Here is a 12683-nt window from a genome sequence, read left to right as displayed (position 1 = left end):
TGTCTGAGGAACAGCACTTGAGGTTGTCTGATCTCTACATGCACACACATACACACACTCATGTATATGTATACATATATGTACACACATATATATATGTATATATATACATATATATGCACACACACAAACACACACATACACACATATGTACACACACACACACACACACACAACAAAAGAGAATTAAATAAGATAAATATACTGGTCCATTTCATGACTGCTCTGAGAGGAATTCCCATTGCTATCAGGTCAGAGGCCATGCCAAGGATGAAACAGACCAGGACACTTACTCCAGTTCTATAGTTGTATGGTTACTATACGACAGACACAGCCTTGCCTTATGTCACCAATGAAATGACACCGAGTACGGGAGGACAAACAGCGATGGCATCTAAGAAGGAAGTTCGGCTTCTGATAAGCACAGACGTCAAGTACAGGGGAAGCCTGCACATGGGGGTGCCATCGGCTTCTGACTCTGTCAAAATGATCCACAACGTTGGCACCGAGCACTGCCTCAGCTACCATTCTTAATACTAAATAAACAGCAATTCCCAGACAGAAGTGGCAGATCTCACTAACTAATCAGACCTTCCAGGATGGGAGGACAGTTGGAATGTGACAGGTCCAGGACCTAATTAAAATTTATCAAAGTGTGTTATCTTAGCAGGTGCTGGTTTCCACCAATCAAAACCCTACCAAGGCTGTCAGACAGTATCTGAGGCCTATAGCTGGATTTCCACTTTTTATAACAGCCTACTTAATGCTTCCAACAATATATCCTTGATTTATTGTTTTCTTTGTTCTTCTGCTAATACAAAAAAAAGTGAGCAAACTATTACTAGGTTGAAACATGGAATTCAAAGCAAACTATATCCATGTTCCTAGTCCGTGGTCACTCGTATTTGGCTCCAGAATAAACTATCTCTTATGCCTTTGAAGGCAAGAAGTGTGTTTTTCCATCCACACCAATTACAGTAAGACAGACTCCCTGCTACAACACAAATGTAAGGTTACATCAGGGCTCTTTGTTTTTTCTTTTTCCTAAAGAAGATGTAGTCATTCTCATTCAAAAATATATAAAGAATGATGGTAAATTGTGTCAGAAAGTATGATTAGGTGATAAGCCTTGGTTTCTTTTTCTATAAGGGTAACAAAATATATTGACTAGGTTATGTTGAAAATTAAAACAGGGCATATACAATATCCAATACAGAAAATATGGTACCCACCATGCATGCAGTCAACATTAGCTATTATTGTTGGTATCCTTATAACTATACGAACTTTGCTTTATGTGTGCCCTGGTGGTGTAGCCCTGTAACCCTAACACCTAGGAGACAGGGTCAGGAGATCAACACAAATTCAGGGCAGCTTGGTCTCATAAGGAGCTCCAGGCCTTCCAGGCCAGCCAAGGTTGCACAGTGAGACCCTATCTGAAACAAACAAACAAAACAACAATTTCATTTTAAACAGATGACAGAACACTGGCATTGTTGCAACCTAATTCAAGCTATGATCTAGGAAACGTTGAGTTTTAGACTGATATACACATACAGTGTATGTGTTTTCTATCCTCACGTAAAATGTCATGACCCATGCTATCTTCATGGGTTTCCTGCCATTTCTTTCTAATTACCCAAACCTAGAATGGATCCAGCTTACTAATTTACATTGCCTAGGAAGCAAAGAAGTATACACTGAAGTTTGAATATTTCTTCAACCGTGTTGACAGTATTCTATACTGAACCATCCATCACCCCTGACCCCTGTGAGCCCAAGGAAGGCAGAGGGAGTCAGCTGTGTTCCCACAAGCCACACGTGAGGTGCTCCACGCTGTTCCCTCCTCCTGCCTGCTTGCTCTGCCCTTTACCTTTCCTTCTCTTGTTAGGGCAGGAATTTTAGCCCACTGTGTGTTCTAAGGACTCCCTAGTTGCTATTCACTTAGCCTCAAACTAGACTGAAATCCAGGCACTTACACTCAGTGAGAGAGCCTGGAATTTCACGGATCCAAGTGTTTATCCTTCCTTCCAAACTCTTTTTTTTCCCAGGGTTTCCATGGTGGTGAGCACAATGACCATCACTTTCACATCTTTAAAAATAAAATGTCTGCTGAAAGAGTAGGACATTGAAAAGAACTGCACTATATGTATTGGCATGGAAAGAAAAGGAATGCTTATTAGTTAGAGTATAAACAAATAAAATTCTCATAGAATATCAATAAATAAAATTCTTATGAAAGAGGGACTGTGAAAATCAGAAGTATGGTGGCCGGGATCCCTCCTATCTTTTCCTTTCCCCAGAAGTTCATCAAATTCTCTGCTCTCTGAATCTTTGAAAACAGGAACTTTATCCATCCTGTTTCCTCCCAAGTCCTCCAGTGTGGGAAACAATACCCGGCATCAAGTGGTTACTTCATAAACCTTTGGGAAAGTGTTATTTATTTGTAGTGACGTGTATGTGAGTGTGCCTGTTTCTCTGTATATGCCCCACATGAATTCAGTGTCTGCAGAGGCCAGAGAGGGCATCAAATCCCCTAGATCTGTAGGCCACTTGCCAAGGACGCTAAGAACCAAACACTAGTACTATACAACAGAGTACCAGTGCTCTTAACTGCTGAGCTATCTCTCCAGCCCCTTCATAAACTTTGATAATATAGCAATGGCACAGTGGTGTAAGTCTCTGTTGAATAGGTTTATTAAACAAAATGTATGAGAGGCCATCCTTTGGTTCCTGCAGTAAGCCCCATTGGACCAGGCTGAGAATCACAGTGAAGTCCATCATGCTAAATTCCACATAAGCAACTAAAACTGCAGTTATGCGTATGTAGCCCCAGATAGATCAGTTTTTCCTAAAATAGGAGATTCTGGGGTCCCCGTGTCAGAGTAGTAAGGATGCTCTTCTGAGCTTCAAATCCTTACAGAAGTGTCATCTGAAGTAAGCTGATGTTAGCCACTCAGGTTTCCTCTACAGTTATACTATGCTGTCCCGATCTTATGTCCCCTGCTCTGCTATTGCCCCTGGGAGCTCTCATCCCATTTTTGCAGATTGGAAGACATTCAAATCTGTGAATTGCACACACACACACACAAAGATTTAAAACTAAATATTAAAAAAAAGTCTTCTGATAGTTCTAGCGACCAATAGTAGGAACCAGGCAGCTCTGCTAAAGACTATATACATAGACCTCTGTTCCCAGGTCCCTTGCCTTTCCCTTGTTGTCCTGAGGGCTATGGAGGAACAGTGGGCACCCCTTGAGTATAACCTGCCTTCTTTTTGGTCCCCTAGTCTTTTTGGCTTCCAAATCCATGGTTAGATTGTGCTGTGAGGGACAGCACACGACCTTGGGATGGGTACTGAGTATTATTTGAGAGAACATCTGGCTGTTGGGACTTGTAGGAGCTGTTGAGTCACTGCCAGAAGTGGAAATTACAACAGAGAGAGGAGACTTTGCCCAAGCATGCATCTCAGCCTGCCAACAGACTTGGCCTTATCTGCGACTGGATAGGGTTGTGGACTTTGTAGACTCTGACCACTGCTTACTGGAGAACTGGAACACTACAGCCTGAAGTCGTCATTGCTGCTGTTTGTGTGGCTTGTAGGACTTTGACTCCATGATGGAATGTCTAAGAGCCCACACGTGTGCAGCTAGGGATGGCTGCTATATGTTCACAGTTTCAGCGACAATGTCATACCTCGGTGGCAGCATTTCCTGACACTCTTACCCATCTTCTTAAATTGCTCTGCCCTGTCTTGGGGCTTTTGAGGGACTGTGATACGATACGGCTGCCCTGTTTAAGACTGAGGGCTCATCAGTCATGTATAGTCTGAACGTGAGAACGCCTCCTCAGGCTCATTCATTTGAATATTTGGTCCCTACCAATGATCCTGTGTTACGAGGTTGTAGCAGCTTTAGGAGTGGGGCGCAGTCTATTAACACAAGCTATATGAGGAGCCAGCCCTCGAAGGCTATAGAATCCTCAACTCCAGTACAGCCTGGTTGACCTCTGACCCAGTGGGATGTGAGCCAGGCACTGCTCCACTGCTGTGGGTATCTCTACAACCATCTGTGTGAAACTGGGAGCCTGAATCAATCTTTCCTCCCCCGAGTTGATTCTGCTGAGTATTTTGTAACAGTGGCAAGGAAAGTCATCGCCTTGCTCTATTTTTTGTAGAAATGGGAAAGATCCAGAGAGGGAAGATCTTATTTCAGAAGTGCATCTGTTAGGCTGTAGTCCTGTCACTCAGTTTTGTTTGTTTTGTTTTGTTTTGTTTTGAAGATTTATCTATTATGAAGTGTTCTGCCTGCATATATGTCCTCATGCCAGAAGAGGGCGCCAGATGTCACTGTAGATGGTTGTAAGCCACCTTGAACTCAGGACCTCTGGAAGAGCAGCCAGTGCTCTCAGCCTCGGCCTCCGCCACTCAATTTTGAATCATTATCTTCCTATAAACTTAACTGGATCCTGAATTTTCCTCCAGACCAATTTTCTCTCATGAAATCACAGAGAGTAAGAAGTTCTTTGGTGCTAAGAGCCTGTGAGCTGAAGCCACACACCCTGATGTGAATTTCAGGGCACAGTCCTTATGAACTGTGGACATGTGCAAATGGGAACAAGTATGGAAACAATTGACCACAATTCTCATGTCTAAGGCAGAGAAGGCAAACTGTGAATCAGGATGAGAAACTGAACCTCTTCATCTCGAGTCTCACTGCCTCTCACGGCCTTGCTTATTCTTATGTCTTTCATGAGACAGAAGAACGTTACAGTTTGAATCTTCCAATCAGTAAGGTCTGTGGTTAGTCAGTGTGACAGAGAGTTGAATCTGTCGCATCAGACTTGAATTTTTCCACAACTGAAGAGGCACCACTGACTTTTCAGAGACTATTTTAGCTGCATTGGGGCCCTTCGTATATTACTGGGAGCCCTTTTTATAGACAGTAGGCTTCTAAGCCATTTGTTGGCACCTTTTGCTAATTAAACACGGTCATGAGGTGTAGGATTTGCTGCCCACCAACTGAAGGAGGGGAAATCTATGTAGTGGCTTATATTTCTTAATATATGTGGATAAATATGCTGGTAATGCAGAGACTTGGCTGCAAAATTCACTTCACTGCAAATCTTAACACACGGGCCCTTCAACTTGGTTGGATAAACTTTTCATCTGGACCACTTTTGATCTGTTCCATTTTGCTTGGCTTTATAAAGAAGCTGGCAAACTGGGAGCATTTGATATTACCCTCTGAGTCGTCACAATGGTATTACTACTATGGCACTGTGACCTCTCAAACGCTTTCAATATCTGGAATCTTCGCATCATTGAATGTAAGATAGTCTGTCTTTGGTTGGGGTGACTAGACCAGAAATAAATGCGTGAGTGTGGGGTCACTGTTGCCAGGAGACAGCACACTGCATGGGGAAGCCGGAACTGAGATTAGTGCTACAGTCTTAAGTTTTGTCCATACCTAGCAGAAATAGAGAAATTATGATACAGGTAATGGGGAGGCTGTTGTTTTAGACTCAGTCCCTTCATCAGCTCCAATGGACCAGGCTAAAAATCGAAACAGTGTCATCCGGGCTAAATGCCACATAAACAAATGGAATCTTCAGAGAGGATAGGTTCCCTTTCCAAAACAGACCAGTAATTTTGTTCTGGTTTCTGTAGACAAGATACTGTCCACCTGAGAAAGCATCCTAATGAAGTCCCCTCTACTTCAAAGCTTAGAAGAGGTAACATGACAACAGCTAGTGCCCGCCTATGGCTGACTCCTTTGCTCAGCCTATAAAACGTCTGCCTCTGCTACTTCCTGATGAGAGTTCTCTTTCTGTTCTGTGGGATGGAGGCTGCCCTAATTGATAAGTTACAAATAAAAGCAAATTAGATCCATCACTAAATTTGTTATAAGTCTGGTTTTTGGCAGAGCTAATGCATTTCCTTAAGCTATGTTCTGAGGGGGGAAAATGTGAGAATAATTCTCTTTCACTTAGCTCTTAATAATACTGTAATTTGTTCAGATAAACAAAGCTATTAAATCATATGAAATAGTTTTGTTTTTCCTCCAGAACAACAGTCCACTATTTGTTTTATTGCCATGTTCCAGCATTAATCCTCTGGCTGTTGAGTTTCACAGTTAAGCAAGACATTTTGCAGTCTTCAGATTATATCCTTTAAAATCTGCAAAAAAAATCCTCTGTTCAAAAGTTACACTTAGCAGGGAGTCTTCAGAAATGTCAAACGGAGAAAATTGGAAACAGCTTAACAACGCAGAAGAATAATATTTCACAAAATCCTATGAAGGAAAAACTCTGATCCCAGGGGGCCACATGCTGTGTTAGGCAATTTGAGAAAATATTAACCCTTTAGGAAACTCTGTACCCTAGTCTGTGGACAGAAGCATTTCCTAAGATTTTGGAGTGGTCAGTGTTCATCTGAAACACACTGTGCTTCCCACTTGAGTTGGTTCTCAGGGCAGGTGCTTAGGCTCATTGGGAGTATGAAACCCGACTGTAGGCCTTTCTTGGTATCCAGTCTCCAATCAAATCAACTTGGATTGCTCTGCTTCACATAAATAGCACGAATATGCTATGAACAGAAGATGAATAAATGGTCAGTACACTCATGTCTGCATCTGCATCTAACATCCAGAAAAAGAGACTTTTTGAGAGAAAAATATTCCGAGGCTCTTTTATTTTTGCCACAGCTGTTCTATACTGGGCAAATCTAAACATTCATGTTGCCTTAATTTAGAAGCCATCCATCCAAGTGACTTATTTTCAGGGCAAATTCTTCTCCTAGATTAAGCCAGACATCACTGACGTCTTGTACAAGATGAATGAAACCAAACATCGAAATTTCCACCTACCAGGTTGACGTCAGCAGTTCTAAAGCAAATGACTGCATTTTTCCTATGCCTTGTTTTGAGATTCACAAACAAGCAATCAAGACAAGAAAGATGAGGATATGTCCATGAAGAAGGAGAGGGAAGCTGTCATTCATGTGCAATCTTACCTGATCACGTACATGGATAATGAGTGCTATTCTATTTATACACATGGCATATTTTATGGGGCTTTATTTTTAAGTAACCTATCTTCTCAATTACTCAGAACTTTTCTGTTCTTGATGTTTTGCAGGTATATTAATGTAAAAATTTGCATGCTTCATCATATATGCATCTGCCTGCAAATACAGAGCATCATTTTAAAAGGATGGCCAGAACATTACTACACCAGTTGTCACTTTCTGATTATGAAGTACATTTCTATTAAGCAAGCGCTTTCCTTGCGTATACAGTCAGAGATAGTTGTATGTGTTGTATGACGGCACCCACATATAATGCTGCCTGCGTGGAGGTCAAAGGACAACCTCAGGTCTCAGTCCCTGTCTTCCACCTTGTTTGAGATAGCCTGTTGCCATTGCATATGTTAGACTAATTAGACAACGAGCGTCCCAAGATTCTTCTGTCTCTGCCTCCAGTTTCACTCCAGTAGCACTGGGGGGGTCACATGTTGGAAGCCATCATCAGGGTGATGTCCTCAATATTTTTTTCTTTTGTCGCCTCTTCTTACAATGCCCCTTTCCAACTGACCAAAGGAAAGACACGGCCCTTATTCATTCCCAACCTGACACTGCCCATTATCCTGGGATTAACAACATCCGGGACCCTAAGCACAAAAACAATCAAACTAGCTCTCCCACTCAGCTTCCTTGCCTTCTCATCCCCAAGTATTGTCAGGGATAAGTTCCGCCATGCTTCAGAGTGAAGCTGAAACAACACGGACAGACGGCAGTGAAACTCCTGTCAAGCCTGCCAGTCTGTCTGTCTGTCTGTCCAAGTATATATACATTAAAATTAGAAGTGAAAGGTGAGGTTTCTCAGCTGCCAATTATAGCTAAGGTTGAGTAAGAGTGCTCTGCTTTGCCTCGCCCTCTGGCCATAACTAAAACTCAAGGCTGCAATAGACAAAGCGATGATCCTCCATGCCTGGGAGTGAAAGAAGAGCAGAAGGAGCACGGAGTGATGGTGAGTGTCCTGGTTTTCCATCTATATCTCCCCAAATATAGTGGGGGTGGGATAAATGTGGACGTGGGCAGCAGGTGGGACCAAGTGACATATGCCATCCATATAAATACACCACACCTATAAATAGAGCATGGTTGGAGGAGCCGGAGGAAGGGCTCCAGTAAAGCAGACAGGATGGGGACCCTTAACACGGCTTTCGGCCTTGGAGTTTCTCTGGAAGAGAGCTGCAGTCCTGAAGCCACATGTGTAAAGAACAGTAACAACAACAGCCGAGTTTGCTGTCGGCCCTGGTCAGGCTGAAGGGTCCACAGGAGTCAGAGAAATACAGCAAAATCACAGAAAAAGAAGTGATCCAAGAGCAATTTTTTTTATTTTCTTTTATCTTAATTAAATATATATCCCTGACCCCCCTCATGTCCTATCCCTTTCCCAGACACCTTCTCGTGTTTCTGGAGGAGCGACAGTTGTTAAAGCACTGGCCCGAGTGCTAGCTTAGGCTCCAGGCCTGCGTGCATGGACCTGATGTGTAGAGAAGCAGAGATCTGAAAAGCAACCACCAGTGCGGTCCACAGCCAAGCCCCAGTCTCTTTCCTGGAAAAGTCCTGCCATGGAATTAAAAGTCCACAGGGGTCAATGGGGCATGGGAGCTGACTCTAACTAAGTGACACTGAGTTAATGAAGCAAGCACATGGACAAAGGGCAATGAGACTTCATAGTCACACAACACCGGCAAACTTCATATATATATCCAACAGGCTTCACATCTGAGGTGACCTAGATATTGAAATTATTTGATAAATTTAAAGCATCTATTATAACCATGTCCAGTCTAATGAGAGGTATAAATTTAGACTAAGCTCCTCAGCAAAATTTGCATAGGATAAACACGAAGAAAACCACTCCTCGACACACAACAGCCAGACAAAAAGCAATTTTCAGGGAGCACAAGGTAAAGCAATAAAACATTCTCACATTAACATACTAAAAAACCGTATGATCATTGCAATTTGATAAAATTCATGATAGAAACTCTCAGAGGTTGAGTCTTCATGGTGTTGGTATGAGGCTCTGTCCTTAGATCAGACAAGAGGATCCTGGGGCTACAGGATCTCCTGTAGTATCCCTAGCCGGGATAGCTACAGCGCTCTCCCTCCCTCCCTCCCCCCCCTCTCTGACACACACACACACACATGTCACATGACATGCACAGAAACGTACACATCACACACAAACACACACATCACACACACGAATAAGCATTTTTCATAACTATGAGCAGTAATCTTTATAACTACAAGAACCCCCAGGGGGAATACTAAATATCCTTCAATAAGCGAATGAGTAAATGAATTGAAATCCATCCACACAGTGGACTATTAGTAAGCGTTATAAAAGTAAATCATCGATACATAGGGTAGCACGGTTGAATGCTGAAGGTACCATGCTAAGTGAAAGAAGGTAGCTTCAGGGTGGCCTATGGTGTGAGTCTGTATTTATGTAACAAGATAGGAGAGCAAAGCACAGGGCCTGGCGGGGTGATTCCCAGGGGTTGTCAGGAATGCAAGGGGCACGGGGTTGGGATAAAAGATAGCGAGACAAGTCTTGAGAGAACTGCTTTATAACGATCTGCTACCTGGTTTTGTTAGTGGTTAGAAAACTATATGGAATGTCGAAACCTATGGAACTGTTCACGCAACGGTGTATCGTATTATGTGCAAATTTAAAAATAAAAACTTAGGTTAACCCATCACTGTCAATGTCATAGCGCTGATCAATAAGCTCGCTATGTCTACATGAGTGTGGGTATCTTTGTGTGGGGATATACACATGGTTTAGGTATCTGTGTATGGATGAGCACAGGTGAGTGTAGGTATCTCTGTGGGGACAGACACACGGTATAGTATCTATGAATGGATGAGCACACAGGAGTTCAGGCATCTGTGTAGGGATGTATACACGTGGTGCAGGTATGTGTGTATAGATGAGCGCACGTGAGTACAGGCATCTGTGGAGGCCAGGGGTCTTAGATGTCTTGGAGGTGGAGCTGCAGACAGTTGTGAGCTGCCCAGTATGGGTACTGGAAACCGAACTCAGGTCCTCTGGAAGAGCAGTGAGCGCTCTTAGCCTCAGAGACACCCCTCAAAATCCACAAACCTGTTCTTTAAAAACAAAAATCCACCAAGCAAGACAAATATCAAAATATTAATTCCCGATTAATCTCACATTTAAGCATGATGACTATTTACGGATATTTACATATACTCAAATCAAAATCAGTGTGATAAGGTAATCAAAGGGAAACTATTGATACTTAGTCTCATAACACAGAGAACGATTTTAAAAGCAGTAATTTCTATTTTCTTATACGGTGTTGTTTCGGAGACTATTAATTTTAAGTATTAACTAGATATTGAGCCAAAATGAAATTCTGTGAGAGAGGAGAAATAGAAATTAATTCAGACAAAAAGTAATAGATCGCTCTAGCCCAGCTCCAAGGACTGCTTGTGCTTAGTGAACCTGACCTCACCAAACAGAGACAGGAAACTGTCCTCCCCTGTGAAAGGGAAGGAAGGAAAGTGTTTGCACCTGGTGGTATAGGGTGTATCCTATAGGAATAAGTTGACCAACAGAGGGGATATGAAGCTAGTTTAAAATTAAAATCGATGATGGTCTGAATATATATACACAGCGACACACTTACTGAAGAGTTCTAGTTGGACCATCCATCAAAATGGGCTTAGCATTGCACTGTGTTTCTAGTGAGAGTTTTCGCCCTGTCATTGAATGTTCTCACATTTTACTGGAATCTGAATCACAAATAAGATTTCTGATTTGGAGAGAAACACTGAGCCAGGAGTAGATAGATGTCCTTGGTATCTGGATGCTGAGCACAACAGTAAGGAACACTGGGACCAATCTATGGTCTTGACTTCCTGATTTCAGCGTCTTGCCCAGAGTGTGGCAAATGGGCATGAGTGAGGAGAGCAATCCTCCCATTTCCTTTCAGAAAGTACTGTACTACTTCAAGCAAAGCAGTACTTGGCAGGAAATAGAAATTTAATCGCAAACAATCAATACACAAGAGTGACAGAGCCCAGAGGGAACGGGCGGCCCCCAGGCTCGACAGGAAAGAGTTTTGATTGGCCTTGCTTTTTCTGGCTGGGTATGCACACAGCAAAGGCAGAATGAGACTGTGGTTCTCATAGAACCATCCAACATGTACAGGTTCACTGCTCCACGGAGCAAAGCAATGTCAGAGTGAGATGGTTTCAGAGAAAATACGTTTCAATGCAGAGCAAGATCAAATTCTAATTCCAGAGAGGTCAATCTAGAAGTTTCTCTCTTTTGCTGCTGTTGTTTGTTTGGTTTGGTTTAGTTTGACTTGGTTTGGTTTTCTTGAGACAGGAGATTCTATGTAAATAAAGCTGGCTTCACACTCCTCCGTGAACCTCCTGAGTGCTGGGATTTTAAGCACGCATGGCTGGCTTGGAAGTTCTTCAGAAGAATTGACCCATGGATGAAACAACAAGAACCGCGGTTACGTGCATAGTGTTTCTCCCACCTTCCCTTCACCAGAATATCCTGCCTTACAGACAGGTACTGGCATGTACAGAGAAATATACGTCGATGTAGATTATATATGCATATGTGCAGATACATGTAAACATACACACATATATACATTAGTGTGGACAAATGGAACAGACTAGCTGGAGCCTAGAATGCAAAAAGTTAAAGTCTTGAGTGAGAAGACAGAGAAGTGACAGGATCTGAAGAGGAAGAGCAGGACATCTGCAGTGCAGGTCCACAGAAGATGGTTCAAACTGAGTTCTGTGTGACTATCATTTCTCAGATTGTGTCGTACAGCAGTCTGATGGGGGACTCTTGTGTTTATCTGGTCTGATGGTCTTAATGCTGAATGAGATAGGTAGAGTTTAGAATTTTTTTCGGAAGAGGAATGTGAACATTTCAAAGATGTCCTTTTTGCTGCTGTGTGGAGAATCTGAGTAGATCAGGCTGGCCTTAAACTCTTTCCATGAGCCTCCCAAGTACCTGGATTTTAAGGTATAGGTGAGGAAGAGAAGCAATACAGGTGATGGTGGTTCTTGTTATTTTAGTCATGGATCAATTCTTCCAAAGGACTTTTAAGTTGGCTGAAGTGGTGCACGCTTACAATCAATCAAGGCCAGCCCGATCTATATTCTGACTCTTTTCTGAACTCCAGGAACACAGTATGGCAGTAAGGGAGCCAACAAAGGACAAGAAGGGTAGCTCAGCTTGAACCAGGATGACATGACTCAGGTGGTGGTTGTGGAGATACCGATTGGTCACTGGTTGGTTCACTCATGTATTTTGACAGACAAATCCCATAAACTTTATTGAAGTTAACTTTATTTGTGGGATAAAAGGAGATTCAAAAATAACCCAAGTTTGGGTCTGGAATGACAAGACTAAAGTTATTATTTACTCAGATGAGAAAATCTTGAAGGAGAGAAGAGACAATCAGGCAACCAGGCTGGCTAGTACATATCTTACAACTTAAAATTCAAATTGGAAGAAAATGAAAGGAGTGTTTGTGAGTCTGTGTCATGAGTCTGTGTGTCTCTGAGTCTCTCTCTCTCTCTCTCTCTCTCTCTCTCTCTCTCTCTCTCTCTCT

At 42.5% G+C, this 12683-nt stretch overlaps 1 protein-coding gene across 2 annotated transcripts in view; it reads right to left on the bottom strand.

Moving 5' to 3' along the window:
* Corin (corin, serine peptidase) overlaps positions 1-12683 on the bottom strand; it is a 200043-nt gene that overhangs the window by 92646 nt on the left and 94714 nt on the right. The gene's annotated exons all lie outside the window — the stretch shown is intronic.

This window comes from Grammomys surdaster, unplaced genomic scaffold (genome assembly GCF_004785775.1).
Source record: "Grammomys surdaster isolate TR1022 unplaced genomic scaffold, NIH_TR_1.0 372, whole genome shotgun sequence".
In the NCBI taxonomy this organism is placed as follows: domain Eukaryota; kingdom Metazoa; phylum Chordata; class Mammalia; order Rodentia; family Muridae; genus Grammomys; species Grammomys surdaster.
Note: the sequence above shows the minus strand (reverse complement) of the source record. Positions and strands in the feature narration are given on the sequence as shown.